Source organism: Lepisma saccharinum, chromosome 15 (genome assembly GCF_977018435.1).
Source record: "Lepisma saccharinum chromosome 15, izLepSacc3.1, whole genome shotgun sequence".
In the NCBI taxonomy this organism is placed as follows: Eukaryota; Metazoa; Arthropoda; class Insecta; order Zygentoma; family Lepismatidae; genus Lepisma; species Lepisma saccharinum.
The window spans coordinates 77,898,221-77,921,798 of NC_139243.1; the positions used below are offsets into that span (position 1 = coordinate 77,898,221).

General features: G+C 42.1%; 1 protein-coding gene across 2 annotated transcripts in view; it reads right to left on the reverse strand.

The window, feature by feature from the left end:
• The window catches only part of LOC145999764 (uncharacterized), a 55,120-nt gene extending 35,070 nt beyond the window's left edge, over positions 1 to 20,050 (reverse strand). For both annotated transcript variants that reach the window (XR_014443427.1, XM_083137057.1), the window contains exon 1: positions 19,930 to 20,050. The gene's annotated coding sequence lies outside the window, so the exon portion shown is untranslated. The remainder of the gene's footprint in view (positions 1 to 19,929) is intronic.
• Between the last annotated feature and the right edge of the window lie 3,528 nt (positions 20,051 to 23,578).

The following is a 23,578-nucleotide window of genomic DNA, read 5'->3' on the forward strand; positions in this document are numbered from 1 at the left end:
AGTCGGTTATACCAGACATGATGTTTTTTTTTTTACTGTATGTTATTTATATACCCCACCCAAGTTTTTGTTTTGTGTTCATGGCTATGGTGGTGCCCAGTGCCGCAACTCTTTCTCCCAGCGATGCGTCTCTGCTGACGAATCTTTCGAAAGCTGCGTGCTCTAATTTTCTGTCTGCTTCGTGACGTGCATCTAGATCGGTGCGAGTGGTGTTGTAGGCGATGTCGTGATCTTTGCATGCGGCGTCCAACGGATTTACACCCTTGTCTCCTCTCTCCAATCTTTTCTCGAGTTTGGTACCCGGTCCGCAGTACTGGTAGCCGGGTAAATGCATCTCGAAAGGTAACTTGTTGATGATGTCGTTCACGAGTCCCTTTCCTTCGACCATGTTCCAGAATCTCGGAGGCAGCGTGTTGATAATTTTAATGAGGTAACCTATGCCCTTGTCGTCGTTCACGATGAAGTTGGAAAGTTTGGCGCTGATCATGTCCACAATTCCTACCTTCTCGTTGTAGAAATTACGATTGCCTGCATTCTCCTCTCCTGCAATAACCAACAATCGGTCTATGAGCTTGCGCACGTCGTCCACCCACACAAACTCTTTGGGTAGGGTGTTGTAGAGTTTGACGCCGCTGCCTGTTTTGACCTGGTTCCATATCGGCTTGATGAGATTTCTGTACTTCTCGCCGCTGCTCGATTTCACCCTATTCTGCGAGGCGTCGTTGTTCTGGTACAAGGCATCCGTCATGATCAAATATTTCCTTGTAACTCTGGTAATCTTCGTCGGTGTAATCTTTCGGCTGCTTTTTGGCAACGAGTTCCCACAGTCCTACCGTACCCGGATACCTGTTCCAACTATCCTTCTCGCCTAAATTAACTTTAATGTCGTTGCCTTCGAAGGTCACCTTCGATTTTCCAATCTTCCAAACCACACCGCCGCTTTCGTTGCTCTCCATGCTCGGATACAATCCGAACACTTCATCCTTGTCGAATTTCCCCGTGCTCAGGTAGTCTCGTGCCAAAGGCCCCAACTCGATCTTATCCAAAGACGACGACGTGCTACCTATGGCTTGACGTCGTGCCGGTACGTCCCTTAGTTCGAACGGCGTCGAAGGAATGCTCGAAATGGGCGTGGGTACGGTGTAACTTTTAGCTGCAAGTGGTACGAGTTCGTTGATCAAATTTTTATTTTGTTCCGTCACGCCTTTAATTTCTTTACCTAGATCGCTGATGGCGTCGATCACAGGTTGATCTTGACGTTTCTTCTCTTCGTAGAATCCGCGATTCTCGGATTTCCAACCTTTGAAGCGTTTCGCGAGGTAATCGCGAAGCTTGAGATTTTCGTCTTCGATTTTTCGTTTCGTCATAATGTTATTTATACACGTCGTTTCTCACAACGTTGCAACGTTTAGAAAGTCGTTGATTTTGTTTCTGTATTTTCCGTCGTTGGGTTTCCTCGTCATGTCGATCGTCGCGAATCCGAAATCGTCACTGTTCCAACAGTGGGAGCAGCAGCGTTCCGAAAATTGATTGTAGTTCATGTCTCCGCCTACATAGTCATCGTACGCGTGCTTGAGGTTAGTGTGATCTTGGCGAAACAAACATATGAAATTAGCGTTGTCGCGTACTAACTGTTTTGGAATTTTGGAAAACGTTTGAGCTAGGTAAAAGCAATCCATTCCTTTGTGACGACCCAGCGTGAAAAAGTTGCGAATTTCATTTTGATTTTCCAGGATGACGTCGTCGAACACAACAACTGAATTTTCACGACAATCGTCGAGTGGTTTTATTTCCGAAGCGAACGTTGCAATGTCCAGACCATCGTACAGTTTCATCAGTTGCTGGTATTTGGATTGCTCCAAACTTTTCGAGAACACGTACAGGTGCCTGTTCTTCCAATCTAACCAATTAGGTGCGAGGAGAAAATTGTCCACGAACAGTGTTGTTTTTCCACACCCTGAAGGACCTACGATTAGACAGCGAATGTTGTCGGGAAGCAACTCGCCGTTCTTTTTTTTTGTTTGACTTTCCGAATCCGGTAGACGTTTCACCACGTTCCACGTACTCACAAGATCACTTCGTTTGCGTCGATCCAACTTTTTTCCGGAAGTCCCAGCCATTTAACAAACAGTTTGTCGCCTTTCCTACGCAATACTTTCTCGATGAGGTACGTGTCGGGATGTTTTGTTTTAGAGAGTTCCTCTTCGTAAAATCTTCCTTTCAAAATCTCGCCGCTACTATCTTTTATTATATACGTGTGACGGTTTCCGGGTAGAACTCGAACCACGGTAAAGAGCTCCGTGCTCCAATTTTTTGTGAACCCCTTCTCGAAGGTGTGTTTGAATTTGCTGATCCTCACCTGGTCTCCAATTTTGAATTTTGATTTTTTGGTAGTTGTGGGAGTGTACTTTGGACAGTAAACTGAAGAAATTAAACGCTGCTCGTCGGATTTCGTAACGTCAGCTGGCTTCATGCCTATCGTTCTGTGTACCGTATCATTATAGGTGTCGACGAGTTCCGGCAGGATGTCGACCCATTTGTAATTCCCCCGAAGGGTGAATTGTTTCCACATGTGTGTTTTCAAGGTTCGATTAAATCTTTCCACGATGCTGGCTTTGATGTGACTGAAGGTTGAATAATGTCGAATGTCGTGTTTCCGAATAAACTTTTGGAATACGGCATTGTAAAATTCCTTCCCGTTGTCTGTTTGCAAAAACCGTGGTCGTCTGTCGCTTTCGCGAAAAATTGTCTTGAATGCTTCCGTGACACATGTTCCCGTTTTGGCTTTCAAAGGTAGAGCCCATGCGAATTTCGAAAACGTGTCTATGACGGTGAGGAGGTACTTGTTGCCCTTGTTCAATTTATGCACATTTTTTAGATTGCCGCTGCTCATCTCCACGAGGTCACTTTGCCAGAGGTCGTCGATTCCCTTGGTTACCACAGCTAAACGTTGGTAGTTGCGGCGTGCAGGTTTATGCAATTCTTCGACGATGGCTTGCCTAGACATTTTTTAGAGATTACGTTTGAAGAGAAGCACCAGCGTGATGGGATTCAAAGAGGGTGGCACTTCGCTCGTGTTTTGAATGATCAGCTTATCGCCGGCACTCACGTCAAAAACGGTGAGATCTTCGTCTTCGTGTATTTCATATATGTTGCGCGTTTCGTTCCAACGTGCCAGAGGAATATTTCCTGCTTTCTGGACACCACGATTCGATATCAAGGTCATGGTGGGAACGCTAGCTTTTCTGCCGTGAGACCAGTACGAAAATTCATTTATCTGAATCGTGCCATCGAGGAGAAACTTGTAGTACGGATGATAAGGATGTAACATGTACAGTTTGTTACCGTCGACGAACGTGGAGATTCTCTGTTGATTGGGTACGCTGTTGATTTCGATGGCTTGCAGAGAATGCAGTTTAGCGAATTTAGTATCGACGCTAACGAGGTTGCTGTGAAGCTGTCCCAGTGTATTTTGTACGGGCAACAAATATTCGACTATGGTATCCGTTACTGAAGAAAATGACGGTTTGATTTTCACTTCCACGTTCAACTGCTTGAAGTTTTCGTTGAGTTCTTGTAATTTGGCACCGAAAGAGGCCAGCGTCGATTCCTGCGTGGATTCCAGCACTCCAACTTGATCTCTGATGTTGACGACGATACTCTGAAGGTTCTCGACTTGATTCAATTTCGAGCTTTTCTCGGTGAGATCGTTCACGATGCTTCGCATCTCGGTAAACTGCGTGTGAAGATCGGCGACGCTCTGCGAAGTGGGCAGCGTCGACACCAGCGAAGCAAGTTCGTCTCGAATCTGTTCCACGTTCGCCGTTTCCGTTTCCAGTCGTTTTAGCATACGTGATATGTTCCTTTTCAAAGCGTGCAATTCTTTGGAGGTGGGGAGATTGGCAACCCTACTCTCGAGATCGCTCAACGAACTTTTGATGTCACTCGAATCGGATAGTGCCGTCACCGCCGTTTTCAATTTTTCCAAATCTTCGCTCGAAGGTACGCTCGTCCGTAACGATTCCAAGTCACCCTGTATGTTGTCCAGTACGTGATGAAAATGAGCAAGATTCGTTTCGACATTCAAATTTTCTAAATATTCAATCTTCTGCTGAACCGTGCTCAACGTGTCTTGTATGCTCGTCAACGCACTTGCTTCAGCGTGAATATTTTTAATTTCTTCGTTGATCAACTCCAGAGACGCCTGAAGCGTAGCGATGGTGGTTTGAATGTGTTCGAAATCTTGATAAGCCTCTAATTGAATTTTTATGTTCGCAACGCTTTTGCCGATGACCTGCAGTTCGTCTGACGATGGTAGGTTCGTCATGGTATCTTCCAAAGTCTGTAACTTGGATTTAATTTCTTCCAACGTGCCGGCGAATTCTTCTTGTAATTTGGAAACAACAACATGCAAGCGTTCTACATCAATATCCTTCACGACGGTTTGAAGTTCAGAGAAATTCTTTTCGATTGCCGAAGTTCGTTCTTCGATTTCGAGTTTCAATTTTTCCAAATCTTCATTTTTCGATTGAAATTGTTGTAATTTGGCCAAATCATTTTGAAGCTTATCCACGCTCAACTGTATATTTTGAACGTTGTCGTAAGAAGGTACGTCGACGTAATTTTTTATGAGCGTTTTCAGTTCGGAATCGATTTTCAGAATGGGGTCGAGACATTGCGTTTGGAGCGTAGCGATCTCCGACTCTAAACTTTTGTTTAAGGTCTCCTGCAAAGCGATCAAATCGCTCCTCAACTTTTTAATTCGGACGTCCAACATGAGAATCTCTTCTGCGTGGTCTACACGCTTAGTGTTGCCGAAAATATCGTTAGGCATTTTGGTTAACGGTTATTTATAATAGGATAGACGATTCGTAATTCTACGAAGAGAGGAATGAGTTTGTCGTAATCTCCTAGGAGTTCCACGTATAAACAATCTCCTGCAGAAACATCGTACGTAATGTTAGAAAGCATCTTGTCGTGCTTGATTCGAAAAATGTTCTTGCCGGTAGATATTTTGATTTCGCCTACGTTTTCCGGATTCACGGCGATTTGAAGTTTTCCATCGATCGGAATTTCGTAGAAATGTAAATTGTTGTTGAAGACGTAAAACATCTTGCCCACATCGTCATCCAATTTCGTCCAAATGCTGTTAAGGTGAACAATCAGTAGACCGTTGAGTTTAGTTAACATGGAAGGTAGAAATTCATGATCTGTCGTCGCGCGGTGTACAGTCTCCATGTTGGTTTGTTTTCGGAAACCAAAGAGATTCATAGGTATGCTGGTTATTTAAAATACGGTCAAAGTTTTTTTGTAATGACAGTCAGTGTTTTTTTTGTAATGATTAACAAAATAATTTTTTTTTGTTTTTTTTTTGTTTTGTTTTATGAATCTTCTGTTGAAGATGGGCATATGTTGCAGGTTTTGCTTTCTGCTAAGCGATAGTGTCCCCACGGCAGTGTGTGGATTCCACACTCGAGGACGTACCTCTTGTCGTCGTTGGGATCCAGGGCAATCTTCCTCACTTTGTTGGTGGTCAACACATGGTCGACGCTCTGGATGCGGTGTTCTGCTCTTAGAACCGACGACCTGGTCTTGAGGCAATCGACGAAGTCCTCGAATGTGAGATGCTCCCGAACCACCTGTCTGCCGACACCCTTGGCCTTCTTGGTAACGCTACTCTCGGCTTTGATAGTATAGGCCTTGGCGCGAAGACCTGCAAACTCGAGAATCACGTCTCCGTCCTTCTCGTCTTTGAGTTTGCCGGGCACCTTCTTGTTGCGGGCCAGGATACCGTACCGGTTCGGCTGGGAATAGCCTGACGTGTCAAAGAGCTTTTCAAGAGCTCGAACTTTGACTATATCCCCGTATGCGTCGGCTGAGCGGACGTGGTACACCAAGCTGTCCGTGTCCGTGTAGAGAAGCGAGATGTTGTGGCCGTAGTGTGGACGTAATATGTCGTAGTATGTCTCGAACATGTGGAGCTTGCTCAGATCCAGAACAGTGGCTCCAACGTAGATGGGCTTGGTGAGTTTCACCACACCTTGCCTCATGTGAATTAGAGCCAGCTGCTCGTTATAGATTGTTCGAGACTTGAACAATGGACTCGCGACAAGCTGACGACATCGCTCTTTCCTCGTCACCAATTTTATGTCCACGCGATTCCGTACATTCTCCATGGTTTTGCCAAACACCGCATTATTCATGAGCTTGAAGAAATCCTTATCAAGCTCGGACGTAGCTGCGGTGCGGTGTTCAGTGTTGACTTCGATATATGGGCGCAACCACGGAGAATGCTCGAACTTGAGGATGTGGTGAACTGCGTGGACCGTGACACCTCGCTGCATCAACCACCGGAGATTCTGGTAGTGAAGAACGTAATTCTTCTTGGGTTCGAAATCCATGACGAGCTTCTTCTGGTTGGAATCGGGTGGACACTTGAACTCGGGTGCAGGGGGGAGATCGCAGAACAAATCCTGCAGCTTCTCGGAGAACTCAAGGTCCACCTCGGCGAAGAACCCATGTTCCGAATCGTCGAAACCTTCAACGTCGAAGTTGGAAGGGTCAGCCCACTCGAACCCTCTAAAGGGGAGTGGCTGCATCATGGAGTGCCCGTACAAGTTATTCACGTCCGTGTGCATGATGTAGCTCGACGGTTGGGTGGAGTCGTAGCCAGTAGCCATGTGACGGTTGTTGGCGCGCGCGTGCCGTTGCGACACCTGGACCATGCCACCCCGCACGGCGCGTTCCACAAACAGCATCATGTCCACGTCCGAAAGAAGCTCCAACTCGATTTTCGTCACCAGAAACATGGCTGACCACGCCAGTCCGGGGAGACTATAGAAGTAGGCGGGGTCCAGCTGGTAGATGGTCTTTGCAGTCGCCCGGAATGTCTGGAACACGTCGGCGAGGAGCGTCACATCAAGTCTGAGGTAGGCGTCGTGGTAGTCTCCGAGAGTTCGACAACCCAGCTCGCGCCACATGGACTGGGCGTGGTAATATTCTTCGTCAGTGATGTTCGAGCCTCGTAGCTGACTGTAAAACTTCGCCTGGGGGGGGGTAGCGACGTCTCCGCGAACTTGGCAGGGTCTGTGACGTATTCGTAGGGGTAGACCCCCTTACGCCTGAAGAGACCGACGTCCAAGTTCGGAAAATTCGCAGAGGTGATGCGTATTTGCTCGTCGCTAAGCTTCCCCGCGAGAGCATCGAGGCTTGCTGGGAGGAACCTGAGGGAGTCGAGGAAGCGAAGCTCGACGGTAGAGCATGATCCCGGGATTGGCACTCGTTTGCTCACACTAATGTAACGCTCCTCGTTCTGCGCCAGGACGTTGATTCCCTCGTTGTCGTACCCAAGATGCTTGATCAGGTGGTGAAAGTCGTACCCCGAGCCGTTGTGGAAGAAGATCGGGATAAATCGCGGGTCCCGGGCCATGAGATTGCATCCGTTGCACCAAGGACCAACATACCTACCGTTAAAGTGGTCGTGGTGTTGGACTTTACGGTTGTTGGCAGTGTACTCCTTGACGCAGACAGGGCAAGCGATGGCCTCGTCGTGTCTATGTTGATCGTCGGGGGACAGTGGGAGCATAGACTTGGGGGCCAATAGTATCTTTCCTATCTCGATGGCCTCGACAACCATCCTCTCGAGGAAGTGCTTGGCTGCGTCGGGACCACGGTACACGTAGGGCTCGGGGGCGATGTGTTTATTTCGTCGCACCACAACATATGCAAAACTGGATGCCTCGTGGAGTTGGTAAGGGGTGGTGGAAGAAACTTCAGGATCGGGATCGCAAGTGGACAGGGGTTTGAGGAAGGCCTCGAAATCCGCAATGATGATGGCAGGGTGCTCTACCATGGCACTGTGCATGTGGAAACGCTCCACGGTGCCAGGTTTGGGCAAGTCTGCCAGCCCAGGCTCGTTAGTATTGCAATAAAGTTTGTGGCGAGCGAGTTTTTCGGCAGCGATGTTTTCTTCTTGTAAGCTCTGGTGTTTTTGTTGTTGGTTGTCAAAAGTGATCAGACATCTTCCACAAACTTCTATGCTACCATGATGCTTGCTTTTTTGACTCGACACCAACCGGGAGAGCGAGCGAATAAGAGTGTAATGGTGATGGGCCTTGTTCTTGATGAGTAGGAGATGGATTTCTCGAGCATCATTGTCGTCTACGTCGCTCACCCGGATGGGGTACACCATTTTTTTGTCGATGAGGCCATAAACATTAATGGCCAACCGAGGGTTGTGTGTACGGGGCTCGAACTTGCGAATATCCGTGACCTCCACCGGGTAGTTGATCCCAGCAATGGCATCTTCCAGCTCTGGCTCGTAGGGTAGGTAGTGGTTAACTCGGTGTGGATGGTTTTTCCGGTCGACAGGGTGCAACGCTGCAAGCACCGACCAGAGAAAGCACTTGGCGTCACTGTTCTGAATGTTCAGGACGGCCTTCTTTTCCGCAATTGCTTCTGGTAAGGGGACGTAGCTGGAGGCGGAGAGAGGCACAAACTTGGAAAGTTTGACGCGCAGTTCGTGAGGCTCCCCACACAGCGAACCCCCCGAGCCCTTGGCTTGATGTTCTTCTTGCTTTGCCACCAGCTCCTCGACAAACTTGTTGTAGATGTCCTCGAGGTTGTCGACATCCGCCAGATGCAGCGTCCTCGCCTTGGTGTTGTGGCAGAAGCTGTAAATTTCATCAGATGGCCTTTTGTACCAGCAACGAAGCGATGCGTAGAATTTAGTGGAGGCGTGCGTAGCCAGTGCATTACTAAAAATAGAAACTATTTCTGCTCGCTTCTCCTCTAAAAAGCTACGCACGTCGCATGAGCCATCCGACAATTGAACGTAATCTCCTAATATTCCACCGAAAGCAGACCGGTCTGCTTTTATCGCAGGCTTGACGCGTTTAGCAGGTGGTGCATTGATGGAGGCTGCTTCTGCCTTCCTCTTGGTGGAGGTCGAAGGCTGGGCCCCAGATGTATTTTTGCTTAGACAAGTAAGCTTATGCTTCTTGACATACGCAATTGTAATATGTTTATTGCATCCGGAACACAGTTCGGTGGCAGCCAAATGCTTGCTTGGCACGCAGGTGCGACAATGTCTTGCAAAATTTTTGCTTGATATGGCTGTTTTGCACACAGGGCAACTTTTCATGGAGCGCATTTTTTTTGGGTATGTTTATTTATATGTGATCGGTTGGTGGTAGAGTGTTGCCTTCCTCAAATATGTGTTTTAATCAACCCTATAAAAAAATTGAAAAAATATATAAGAAAAATATGATTGTAGATAGAAAAAAAAATAAATATTGTATGCATGTGTAATTCTATTTAGCTTATTTTTGCTAGACACAAATCTTCTTCAGATTTTATTGCCCACTAATATATTTTTCTACCAATCTAATAGAAGTGTGAAACTATGAAAATGTTCTGAGACAATCTTCTCTAGAATATTCTTCCCCAAAGCTAATGTTAACAACCTGTTGTAACCTAAGCATCGTGTGTATTGCATCCGGCGAAGCCACGCTAACGCCCAAGCAGCTCGCTATTATGTACCTGCACGCTCCGGATATGCTGACGATCTTCCATCCCAGCTCGCTGTTGTGTGCCTGCATGCTCCGGTTATCTCGCTCGCTCTGAAACAAAATATAAACAAAACAAATTGTATACACCCAAGCGACCCGCTATTATGTACTTGCATGCTCCAGATGTTGCGGGGTAGGTGTACTGACGAGGCTCACCGTTGTGTAACTTTCGTCGTCCCAAGGCCTACGTATTGTTGATAGCACACGCAGAGAGGAGAGGGAGCAAAATTGTAGTTTTTCTAGATGTGTTTGCGCCATAATACAGAAATAATAAGAGGCGCCAGCGCGTGCACGTGTGTGGCACATCGTTCCCGAGAGAGGTTTACAAAGGTCACGATATACATTGGTGTCCCCGGGACTTGGAAGATTACGATAAAGTGCATTCGTACTTCAAAAATGAGAAAATGCATTATTTACTCATCACGCTGTGTCAGCGCAACGAATAAATACGCGAAACGTAATCTACCGATAGGCGCGCGCGCGCGTGTGTGGCACATCGTTCCCGAGAGAGGTTTACAAAAGCCGTGTCCGGATTGGCAAGCGCTCCATCCTGTTCTCTCCCGTTGCTCTCGCGTGCACTCGAAGTCGCGTCCAAGTTGTCCGAATCTGCATGTCCCCTTGTAGTACGGCTGTCACTTTTCCCGCCAGGTGTCAGCCCGAACTTCACCCACCGCGCTCTGGGGCGCAAACAAACATGACAATGATTTCCACCTAACTACTCACATTAAAAATATAACACGCTATTTCATTATTTATGTTTTCTGCATTCAGTATTATCGATAAAATATTAAAATATAGAGTTTTACATCCTCTAATCAGTAAATGTTGTCTGTACAAAGTGAAAGTTAGAATATGGCTGCCAAGCGCAGCGTCACAGCGAGTTCAAGCGTGCATCTGTCGCGCCTCTCTGCTCTTCCCTCCGACTCCACGTCTACCGCAAATTCGGACAACAGAGATTGGCTGAGTCCCGGATGGAACAGCGCTCTAGGTGACATCTGCTGCTGATTCGGACGCAACCCTGGCCACTTCTATTAGTCAGTGTTGCCAACTCCCATTTGTAGGTTAGCTTCGCCTGTAAAATATCACATGATGAAATATTCTTCAGGTAAGTTGGCAACATTGAACCGCAATTGATGTTACCAGTGTTGTCAACTTCTATTTGTAGGTTAGCTTCGCCTGTAAAATATCACATGGCGAAATATTCTTCAGGTGAGTTGGCAACATTGAATCGCAATTGATGTTACCAGTGTTGTCAACTTCTATTTGTAGGTTAGCTTCGCCTGTAAAATATCACATGGTGAAATATTCTTGAGGTGAGTTGGCAACACTGGCAACATCAATTGATGGCACTCAACCCGCGCACCTCCACTAGTCAGTGTTGCCAACTCCCATTCGTAGGTTATCTTTGCTTGTAAAATATCATATGGTGAAATATTCTTGGGGTGAGTTGGCAACACTCATCGCCAATTGATGGCGCTCAACTGAGCTGATTACACTAATCAGTGTTGCTAACTCCCATTCGTAGGTTAGCTTCGCTTGTAAAATATCACATGGTGAAATATTCTTGGGGTGAGTTGGCAACACTGATCGCCAATTGATGTTGGTGAACTCGGCTACCTCTACTAATCAGTGTTGCCAACTCCCATTGGTAGGTTAGCTTCGCTTGTAAAATATCACATGGTGAAATATTCTTGGGGTGAGTTGGCAACACTGCGAGAAAGCCTCAAGCGTTGCCAGCTCCTTGCTTGAGGTTAGGTTATACCCAAAAACAAAAACCTTGGTGATTTTTTCGAGTGAGGAGCTGGCAACACTGCGAGCCCCACCGAGCCCCATTTTCGGTTGGTGAACCGGGCCCACTGCTCTACTCTGTAGGTTAGCTTAGCCTGTAAAATATCACATGGTGAAATATTCTTGAGGTGAGTTGGCAACACTGAACCGCAATTGATGTTGCCAGTGTTGCCAACTCCCATTTGTAGGTTAGCTTCGCCTGTAAAATATCACATGGTGAAATATTCTTGGGGTGAGCTGGCAACACTGCGAGAAAATGAGGCTCATGCCTTACGAGAGAAATCCATTAAGGCGAGCCTCACCGAGCCTCATTTTCGGGCGCAGAACTCTCTTTCCCCCACTACTGGCCCGTTTATACACACACCTGCCAAGTTTCATGGAAATCTGAGGGGGACACAGGGGTCAGATCCCCACTTCAATGTGTCCTCATCTTGACAATTCAGTGGGTTTCGCCCTGTAAAACCGTTTTTTAGCTGAAACAAAAAAAACAAACATGTATTCTTCCTTTGGGCCCCACTATACACCTGCCAAGTTTCATGTAAATCGGAGGGGGACACACAAATCAAATGCCCACTTAAATTTGTCCTCATATTGACATTTGAGGGGGGGTTGCCCCCTAAAATCGTTTTTTAGCCGAAACAAAAAAAACACGTATTTCTTCATTTGGGCCCGTTTATACACACACCTACCAAGTATCATGGAAATCGGAGGGGGACACAGGGGTCCGATCCTCACTTCAATTTGTTCTCATCTTGACATTTGAGGGGGTTTTGCCCACTAAAACCGTTTTTTAGCTGAAACAAAAAAAAACACTTATTTCTTCCATTGGGCCCCACTATACACCTGCCAAGTTTTATGGAAATGGGAGGGATACAGGGGTCAGATCCTCACTTCAATTTGTCCTCATCTTGACATTTGAGGGGGTTTTGCCCCCTAAAACCGTTTTTTAGCTGAAACAAAAAAAAAAACACGTATTTTTTCATTTGGGCCCGTTTATACACACACCTGCCAAGTATCATGGAAATCGGAGGGGGACACAGGGTCAGATCCTCACTTCAATTTGTCCTCATCTTGACATTTGAGGGGGTTTTGCCCCCTAAAACCGTTTTTTATCTGAAACAAAAAAACACGTATTTCTTCCATTGGGCCCCACTATACACCTGCCAAGTTTAATGGAAATCGAAAAGACACAGGGGTCAGATCCTCACTTCAATTTGTCCTCATCTTGACATTTGAGGGGGTTTTGCCCCCTAAAACCGTTTTTTAGCTGAAACAAAAAAACACGTAATTCTTCCTTTGGGCCCCACTATACTGCCAAGTTTCATGGAAATCGGAGGGGGACCTTTAGATAACCTCCCTTGTTAGTCTTACACTTTGTAATTATATAACACTGCATATATTATAATGTTTTATTTTAATTTTTAAAACTGTAACTGTAGAACAATTGTATAATTTTTGTATAACATTTCTATCTTGTTATATGTGTTAAAGGTTTCATCCTGGAATGGAATGTCTCACATTTATGTGTGTTTTCATTTCCAATACATTCGAATGAATACATATTCGTTTCAATGGCATTTACAAAATCACTTCGGACATTTGTGCACGAGTGTGTTAGCCGATGCTTAGCAAAGTATTTTAGGAACAACACTTGAAAAAAATTCTTGTAGGACTAAGGTGTGGTAATATTATAATGGGATTGAGATACGAAACTCTCGGATCCGGATCCGGATTTTCGGATCCGGATCCAGATCCGAAACTTTCAGACCCGGATCCGGATCCAGATCCGAAACTTTCAGACACGGATCCGGATCCGCGGATCCGGAACTCTCGGATCCGGATCCAGATCCGAAACTTTCAGATCCGGATCCGGATCCGGATCCAGATCCGTAACTTTTGGATCCGTATCCGTTTGGCCATCCCTAGTAAAGACACGTGTGTAAATGTGCAAACGGACACCCTTGTGTTGAGACTATAATAAACATATAAAAATATATATATTAAGCTGGTATAGTCTTTCCTTACACCCAGCTAGCCCTGAGATATTTCTAAGACCATGTTCTACGGCTGACAAAAAGTTAGCGCATATGGGTAGACTTTTGCCATCCTCCTAAGTGAAGTGTTTAGAGTGTGGTAATTGTGTGTAGGTGGGACGTTGCAGTTTATTCAAAGAAAGAATAGGGTGAATTGTTACTTTCTAAAATCGTAATAGACTCACAATTTGAATGGAAATATAACTCAATATATATATATATTTCCGATTAATACTTATTATAATTCTTAAATTGCTTTAGACAGTTTCGTTAATAAAGTTTGTAACATAACTCTAGCATAATATGCTGAACATGACAAGAGGAAATGATTCGTTACAGAAAAAAATGCAATATGATGACCAAGGCAGTAATTTAATTTTAATATAACACATAAACTAAACGTAACGTTTCAACCTTATAGCAAGGACTTCTTCAGACTCTGCACCAAGTACAAATGTAACAAGATACAAAAACAGGACGATTTATATACACAAACATTACTCCCCTCCAGATTATTAGAAAGTTGTTCCTGGAACATTCTAGCAGGTGGCTTTCTCTTGTCAACTGTACTTTCACCTAAAAGGCTAAACATATTTTCTTCCATATAGAATGTGGTTAGACTCTCTATCTCACGCTCTTTTTCCTGCATTCTTCTTCCTTCTCCTCTCCTCTTCATCTCTTGTCATTTCCACTCTTTCTAACACCTTCTTCCATTCTTTGTTTAACTTCAGTCCCCCATTCCAGTTCATTGTGTCTTCTTCTCCTTTCTTCTCTATTTCCTTGTTTTCCTTCCATTTTCTCACTAGCATTCTCTTCTCCCTTCCTATCTGCTTAGCCTTATCCCACTCTATGTCATGTCTTGTTTCTCTTGTGTGTTTAAATATCGCATTTCTCTCTCTCTTAAGTCGTCCATCATCCCTATGTTGTTTCAACCTGTCTTTCAGCCTCTTTTTCGTTGCTCCTATTTACACACTCTGACATTTTTTACATTTCACTTCGTAGATAATCCCTTCATATTACTCTTCTCTGTTTTCCTTTTTCTTGTTTGCATTCTTCGCTATTCTTAAGATGCTTCTCCCTCCCTCCTGTAAGTTTAAATGCCCGCTTTCCTAAGCACTTTGCATATCTTTTCTGTGGTCTTCCCCATACTCCTTATTCCAAACCTTCTCTCTTTTTCTTTCTCTTCCTCTTTTTCTTTCTAGGCCTCCCCGATAGCGCAGTGGTAGCGTCATCGCCTTGTAATCAAGGGATCCAGGGTTCGATACCCGGTAGAGGCACATAGTGGTTCGGATACCACTTTAAACTGTAGGTTCAGTCCCAATTAGCCTTACTGTGCATAAAGTAGACTCAAAACACCAAATCAATCAATCAATCAATCCTTTTTTCTCTTCCAATTCTGCCCTGCCTCTTTTCTTCCTTCTTCTGTTTATGTCCAGTCTATCCTCCTTCTCACAGCCATCCTTTTCCAGCTGTTTCCATAGGCTATTTATTTTGCCTTCTTTTTCACATTCTTTCGTGCATATTTTCTTGATTCTGTCCTCCATATTCTTTATAAAATATATTTTTGTCACCTCACTTACATCACTTCTTTTGTGGCAGAATACCCCTGCTGCCATCTTCTTCTGATGCCAACAAGAAATTGAAACCGATTGGCATCAGAAGAAGTGTGAAGCAGAGGTAATCTGCCACAAAAAAAGTGACGTAAGTGAGGTGACAAAAATATATTTTGTAAAGAATATGGAGAACAGAATCAAGAAAATATGCACGAAAGAATGTGAAAATGAAGGCAAAATAAATAGCCTATGGAAACAGCTGGAAAAGGATGGCTGTGAGAAGGAGGATAGACTGGACATTAACAGAAGGAAGGAAAGTGGCAGGGGAGAATTGGAAGAGAAAGAAAAAGAGAGAAGGTTTGGAATAAGGAGTATGGGGGAGACCACAGAAAAGATATGCAAAGTGCTTAGGAAAGCGGGCATTAAAACTTGCAGGAAGGGAGGGAGAAGCATCTTAAGAAAGCGAAGAATACAAACAAGAAAAAGGAAAACAGAGAAGAGGAAGAGGAAGGGATTATCTACGAAGTAAAATGTAAAGAATGTCAGAGTGTGTACATAGCATAGGAGAAACGAAAAAAAGGCTGAAAGACAGGTTGAAACAACATAGGGATGATGGACGACTTAAGAGAGAGAGAAATGCGATATTTAAACACACGAGAGAAACAGGACATGATATAGAGTGGGATAAGGCTTAGCAGATAGGAAGGGAGAAGAGAATGCTAATGAGAAATTGGAAGAAAGCCCAGGAAATACAAAAAAGAAAGGAGAAGAGGACACAAAGAATGGAAGAAGGAGTTAGAAAGAGTGGAAAGGACAAGAGAGAAAGAGGAGAGGAGAAGAAAGAAGAATGAAGGAGAAAGAGCTTGAGATAAAGAGTTCAGCCACATTCATTTTCAGGTGAATGTACAGTTGAGAAGGGAAAGCCACCTGCTAGAATGTTCCAGAACAACTTTCTAATAGTCTGGAGGGGAGTAATGTTTGTGTATATAAATCGTCCTGTTTTTGTATCTTGTTACATTTGTACTTGGTACATAGTCTGAAGAAAATCTTGCTATAAGGTTGAAACGTTACGTTTAGTTTATGTTTTATAATGAAATTAAATTACTGCCTTGGTCAGCGTATTGAATTTTTATATAATGGAAACAAGGCTTAATGGTGTTATAATCGTTACAGAATGACACTCATCGTGTTATCTATTCTAAAATCGTTGTTATAACGATGATTTAATAACATATACACAGATAAAAGTATTTGCAAGTCATTCTGAGTATTTACTTTTAATAGTACCGTAAATTGTATTGAAATTGGTAAAATAATATGATTAACGTTAACTATAAAAGCAAACTGCATTTAAGAGACGAATAGTTTAGTGACAGAGAATAGTTATTGCAATATATAATACTATTCTCACATACAAATGGTTTGAAGATATATATTGCAAAAGCATTTTTCTGCAGAATTCAAAAATGTGATTCTTGCAAAATAATGTTTTCATTTTTATTGCCCTAACATACATTTAATTGTAAAAATAACATTCTTGAATTTAGCAGAAGATATGGTTTCAGGATCCACCTTCAAACCTTTTAAGTTCAACATCTCCATTAACCACATATTTTCCGCGAATTTGATTATTTTAAACTCTAGTAGGGATCAAATGCGTGATCACTTGCATGAAAGAATCAAGTATCTGAATAATGCACAGAAAATGTTTCACAATCTACCTTCAAACCTTTTGTATTCAACGTCGGCATTAAACCTTATGAACCTCACCTCGACTATTAGTATTTCTTTCGGTGTGGAGAGTTAAAGATTTTTTGTGTGTGTGCAAGTCTTCACTCTAACCATTCACAGTAATCCGCTGGTTGCTTGCTTACAAACATGAAATAGTATGTTGAAGACTTACCTTCATCCACTCAAAGGATCTAAATCTTTCCTCTCAGGAAGCAGCTCACAATCTCTCAAGCACCAACACCAAACAAGGTCTATAATCATTTAATCGCTGCATGTTGCGTGAGAATTAAAAAAAAAGCTGCAAAATACGTTTGTCACCATAATTTCTTGAGAACATCTGCCGTAACCAATTTTTCTTTTTCTGTCGAGATCTAAAGCAAGAGAATGTCACGAGCAAATCTCGCCTTCCAGATTTCGTTCCTCTGTTTCCAAATGTGTACAGATGACACAAATATTAGAAAAGCTACAAACAAAAACGTTCGACTAGAAATGAGATTTCGGAAAATAGTTGTTTTAACAATGTTGAACGAGTATTTAGCATTCATAGCTTATTCATTTCCACCACATCGCAACAATAGAAAAGTGTGATGAAATCAGTTTTAAGGCTCCTACACAAGATCAGCGCTTCTTCGAACTTCCCTGAAACCAGACTCTTTCGGTTCAACATTTACCATGTGTGGATGTTTCAAACCGCGTTTCATAGTTGATTGAAGGATCAAACCTTATACACTGGCAACGCGTTGTTTGAAGGAAAACTGACCGCGCAAGTCAAGGTCATTGTGAAATCGGAGTTGACGGGTTCATGCGTAGTAAGACCATTCCTCATGCGGGATTTCCTTTTGTTTGTGTAGCATTAAAAGATCCAGTTTTAAACGTCAAATACTAAGGCGTTAAATATTTTTTTAAAATTTTTAACATTTTGTTTTGGAACTCATTAAAATCATATATTAAATAACAATTGGAAGTGAAAATATAATGTATTTCTTCGACATGCTCTATTTTCATTAATGCTCATTCACGCCAAAAAATTTAATTTTATCTCAAATGTGCACACTCCTTTACAACAAAAACATTCTTAAATGTAACAAAAGTCAGAGCTCACTGGGATAAAATTGTCCTTTTCCAAAGGCTCGAAATGCGCACTTGGTATTTTTGCTTTCTCTATTCTAATGGATAATTTATAGTATATTAAATAGAATTATGTCCGCATAGGTAAAATAGTTAACATGTTAGTGTTTCTAATAATAATTTTAAAGCTCACCTCCTTTGAATCTAACATGGCAAGGTATTATTTTATGACTGACATTATTAAATGCTGAGCATGCTTAACGTCTTTTCATGTAACGGCATTATGCACCTTTAACAATCACCTAACATAACTCCGGCCTTCGTGACGGAATGGTTATCACAGCGCGGTACGACACCAGGAGTCCCGGGTTCGAATCCTGGCCTGGGCTTCGGTATTCTTTCTGTGTCTTTATTATATATTACATCAATTTCATCGTATCATTACTTATCCCCACCTTCGCGATTATTCACAAGTGTCAGAAAAGCGAAGTAAAATAAACAAAACAATGAAATACATAATTACATTTCATCATTCGGTTCCTTCTATATCACATCGCTGCCATCAAACCGTACAAAAGATCAAATAACATCCGTTCTTATGCAATACGTGGGGCTTATAAAAAACTGTGTAGCAAGTGAGTCGAGCAACAACATTTTTAAACTTATTCCCTTGCAAAGTGACAATAATATATATATATACACACACACACACACACACACACACACACACACACACACACACACACACACACACATATATCGTTAGTTGAGACGTTTTTAATAGTACATATATTCCTATTTTGTTACACTCTGAGTGTTCCTCAAACTATACCTATTAGTGAGGGAGAATTTTGTACACGTGATTAATGACGTTGTTAGAAACAAAAGGTTTGAAGATTAATTCTGAAAATATTTTTCGATGAATCAAAATATTGTAGTATTACTTTTTTTGCCTCTAGAAGAGATTTGCAGTTTGAAAAAAAAAAATGAATGCGGCGCAAATATGAATAAAACACTATCGTTATATGTAATATAAAACAATTTGCACTTGTTCAACTTTAAGCCTGGCATATTCTTCCCCTGTAGATCTGGATTTGTTCGTTTCATGTTGCCTACTCCTTTCTGCATTCCTACTATTAACATTTACACCTCAAAGCCAATAGTAATATAGCACTATCTAAAACATTACATACTTTAACATAGACCCTGCTTAACATTCAATGAATCGTGTTATATCGGGATCATATTAAATCCGACATATTTTGGGAGTTCCTTCCCTTTAATCTTGTTTTGTATTTTAAATTGGTCCCTTCATCAATTATATGTTATCTTCACTCACCCTCATCCTTGTTAGAATAATGTCAGATAATATTTTGTATGATGTCGACAGGAGAAAAATTCCACGGTAATTATTCCAGTTCGTTTTACCACATTTTTTAAACACAGGAAGAATGATAGGTTCTTTCCACTGTTGAGGAATTTCCTCTATATTCCATATTATACAAATTAATTTACGAATTTTATAAATTAACAACAAATTCCCACCATATTTAATTAACTCAGCTGGTATTTAATAATTGCAGGTGGTTTGTTATTCTTTAGTATTTTAATAGCATTTTACATTTGTGTTAAGTTACGTAGATTCTGGAACTAAAGGTTCTGCAGTGTGTACTTCATCTGATTTATCTCCTACATGAACATTTAACATGTCATGATAGTAATTCTTCCATATATTTAAAATATTGCTTCAAACAGCCAAAAATTGACAGTTTTATCTTGTTATTAAGATTATTGTAGGTTGCAACTTTTTCTAAATTCATTTACACATTTATATAAATCCCTGATAGTTGTATTTTTACTGTTAGTCTCAATTTCGTTGATTTTGCAAGTGAACATTACTTTAACGTCTTTTTAACCATCTAAATTCAACATTTCAGATCCCACATGACTTCAACAGTTTCTTCTTGGCTTCCCCGAGGCGCAGTGGTAGCTTCGTCGCCTTGTAATCAAGGGGTACTAGGTTCGATACCCGGTGTAAGCACATAGTGTTTCGGATCTCTTTTAAACTGTAGATCAAATCCCGATTACCCTTACTGTGCATAAATTGGACCTAAAACAACAAATCATACAAACAGTCTGTTCTCTTTATATTGTAGATACGTCAGCATAGAAGTCATTTGCACTCACCTCTGAACTCAGCAGGAAAGGACGCACGGGAGTGTCCCTGCTATGGCACAGTCTCCAGAAGATCAATTGCTTGCGTTGATAAACCATACAGGTTTATTATAGAAGATGAACTGGGAGTTCAATTATGTAGAGAAAAACAAAGTGACAGTTATACACACCCATTCATTGGTTGATTTAGTAGGGGGTCATTGGGGCCAGTTACTACTCCACAGAAAGCCATGACTATGTATTACGAAAATTGATGAGATGGATATATTCCAACATTGAAGCAGACAACAACATATCTCATCGTAGAAGAGAATCCTTCAACAATATCCTTTCACAGACTTCAAAAGAATACAAACAAAAAGTCTACTATTAGCAGGCTAATAGATGCTACACCTATTTGAAATTCTATTTTCCGCAGTGATATCTTGATTATAAAGTTAATACCACGATAATAACGTCAATACACACCAGCAGGAACACTGGCGATGATATCGGATTGAGTTCTCTCTTCAGATGTGAGCGAGGCCTTATATAAGGAGTTTTACAAATTCTTCCTACAGTTTCTGTAGCTCTAGATCACTACACAAATAAATCTTACGACAACACAAAGAGATACTACAATGGTAGTGTTTAAAGCTAAAGGACGTGTTTTCGGTTGTCATCAGAGTGCAGCGAAGCGGAACAAGATTGGAAATTCCGTGGGGCAGTGGCGGCAGGCAATCGGCCTCTTTCACGCAGCTTGGTGCCCAAACACCCGAACGGAGAAGGGAAATGTTTTTCCGAAAACTGTGTACCATGCTTATGGAGTGTTTCTGCTAACTTTGCTGCTTCTGCTAACTTTGATGATTACAGACGGCATCGAGAAAAATCCAGGCCTTCATAACAATGTTGATTTCACAGGAGAAATTATGGAACTGAAACATGTTCTGCTTCTAGTAAAAAGCTCGAACGATGTTATTAAGCGTGAGGTCAAGCATCTGTCCGTCACTGTGAACAAAGTCGTTGGAAGAATTGACATGATTGAGGCCGAGCCAAGCAAGATTAATTGTAACATCAGCGAGCTTCAATCGTATGTTCGGATTCTGGAGGATCATCTGGACGATGTCGAAAACAGATCTAAGGGCAAAACCTTGTTTTCCACGGTAAGCATGAGAAAATGAACGAGACATGAAATGAATCGCTTAACGCGCTCCGACAATTAGTCGAAGAAAGATTTCATCTTTCCCTACCAATGGACTCAATCCAGAGCGCTCATCGTATCGGAAGCATGCGGTCCGGAAAACCTCGTCCCATTGTGCAAATTCCTCCGCGATATAGAGAAATAGAAAATTATTCGAAATAGCAGCAAATTGAAAGGCTCAAATATTTACATCGAGCAAGGCCATTCATTTTCGGCTAAGCAACAACGACAGACAGGAAGGGTGTAGAGCTCATCTGCAATAAGACACGATTGATAAGCAAAAAGATAGGATTGCTACAACCCAGAAGTGGCCGTGACTGTACTTGTGTTGGGCATTGTTAAACTTGTATTAATTGTTTTGTTGGTGAAAAATATTTGATTTGATTACACAATGTTTAATATTAATTTTCACATTCAATTTCATACTGGAGAATTTTGTGTCCTGTTTGCATCGCGGAACAAAGTTCGACAATGACGAAGCCAAGCTTAAGGCACCTATTTCCCTCTTCCCTTGTGGGACCATTATGGCAACCACTGACAAGAAGCCTAGAATACTCCATCCTTCCTAACCAATATTGATTTTGCCAGTCACAGAATGGATTAGGATTGATGAAGACAATATTAAATTTTCGAATGATAAGTTTTGTAATATATATAAAGAAAATATTCGAAGAAAATGTTACTTTATGTAGCCATTGATTTTTCTGTCCCTATCAAGTAGGTGAGTGGGCATCCTTTCAAGAAAAACTCTTCCTTCATTCGTTCGTTGGGATTCTAAAAAGTGGATCAACACCCTTAGGAAAAGACTGGTGATGTCCCAACTCAGGAACTACGACGAAAGTTCTTAGTTCAGGAACCGATATTTTGGAATGTTCCCAACTCAGGAACCGCTGGCTCTGGAGGGAAGGGGGAGAAGTAAGGACTTTGAGAGGTTCTTGTTGTTGCTGCATGTTACCCTGAGATATTAATGCGTATGAACCGTACATATCCATTTGCAGAATAAAGTTGTGTGCTTTACGGGGCTTTCTACTTTCCTCTCACATATTTTGAGTATATTGCAGGTATTTTGCACGTAGCGGACTTGTTGGGTCATCGCGCCACGACGCCAGGTGTCCCGGGTTCGAATCCCGGACTGGGCATTCATGCTTGTGAGTGTCCATACATCAATTTCATCATATTATCACTCATCCCCATCTTGGCAATTATCCAAAAGTGGCAGAAAAGCGAAGTAAATTAAAGTAAATCAATCAATCAAGCACGTAGGTTAAGGGAGGTGTGCGAATATGAACTACTTGAAACGCCAATTCATCCTCCCCAGAGGCAATTAGTAGGACGTTCTGAGTTGGGAAGACATTTCAGTGAAATATCCAACTGGTAAAGATATGTTCCTGAGGTGGGACTGTTTTCATTCGAATTTTATAGTACCTTAATTGGAAAATACTGAACCAGGAATAAATCAAGATACTATTTTCTGTCTCACTCTCTCTCTCTCTCCCCACACACACACACTCACTCTTCTAAGCAATTGTCATCAAACTTACCCTGCTGATTTTTTAGTGTACGCCCAACACTCTTCAGTATTGATGATAGCAGCGCCATGAGGTAATATTGACATGTCTGCTCCAAAGGAAATCGTCGCTATGGAATGTGCAAAACAACATCACCCAGTTTGGCATGCACCCCCCCCCCTTACAACTTAATGCACACGCAAGCTACTATTTAGTTGCGACACAGGAGGAAAGAGGGGTTGGAAACGTCATTCAATATTTTCAGAAGCAAATAATAATAATTATATTAAATCAACAATACTCTACACAACAATTGACCTAGTCGAATTTGGAGTAGCTACATATGCAAGTATAATACCTAGATTTTTAAAAGCCCTAACATAACATTTCAAACGAATGTCGCCTTTCAGGGTGCAAATAACGGGACTCTCTTACATGAACATTTAAAGGTAGTTCTTCCATCTCTATGCATATAGTTTGGGACATCCATAAATTCAAAGTTTGATCTTTTTTTAATATTACTGTAGGTTGCAATATTTTTCTAAATTCCTTTAAATCATCATATAAATCTTTGAAATTTTTATTTTTGTTGTTAGTTAAAATTTAGTTGAATTTGCTTTCCAAGTAATCATTACTTTGACGTTTTTATAACTATCTGAATTCAACATTTCAGATCGTGCTTGACTTCAACAATCTGTTCATCTTATATTGTAGATACGTCAGCATAGAAGTCATTTGCACTCACCTCTGAACTCAGCAGGAAAGGACGCACGGGAGTGGCCCTGCTATGGCTCAGTCTCCAGAAGATCAATTTCTTGCGTTGATAAACCATACAGGTTTATAGAAGATGAACTGGGAGTTAAATTCTGTAGAGAAAAACAAAGTGACAGTTATACACACTCACTCATTGGTTGATTTAGTAGGGGGACATTGGGGCAAGTGTCTATTCTCCAGAAAGCCATGACTATGTATT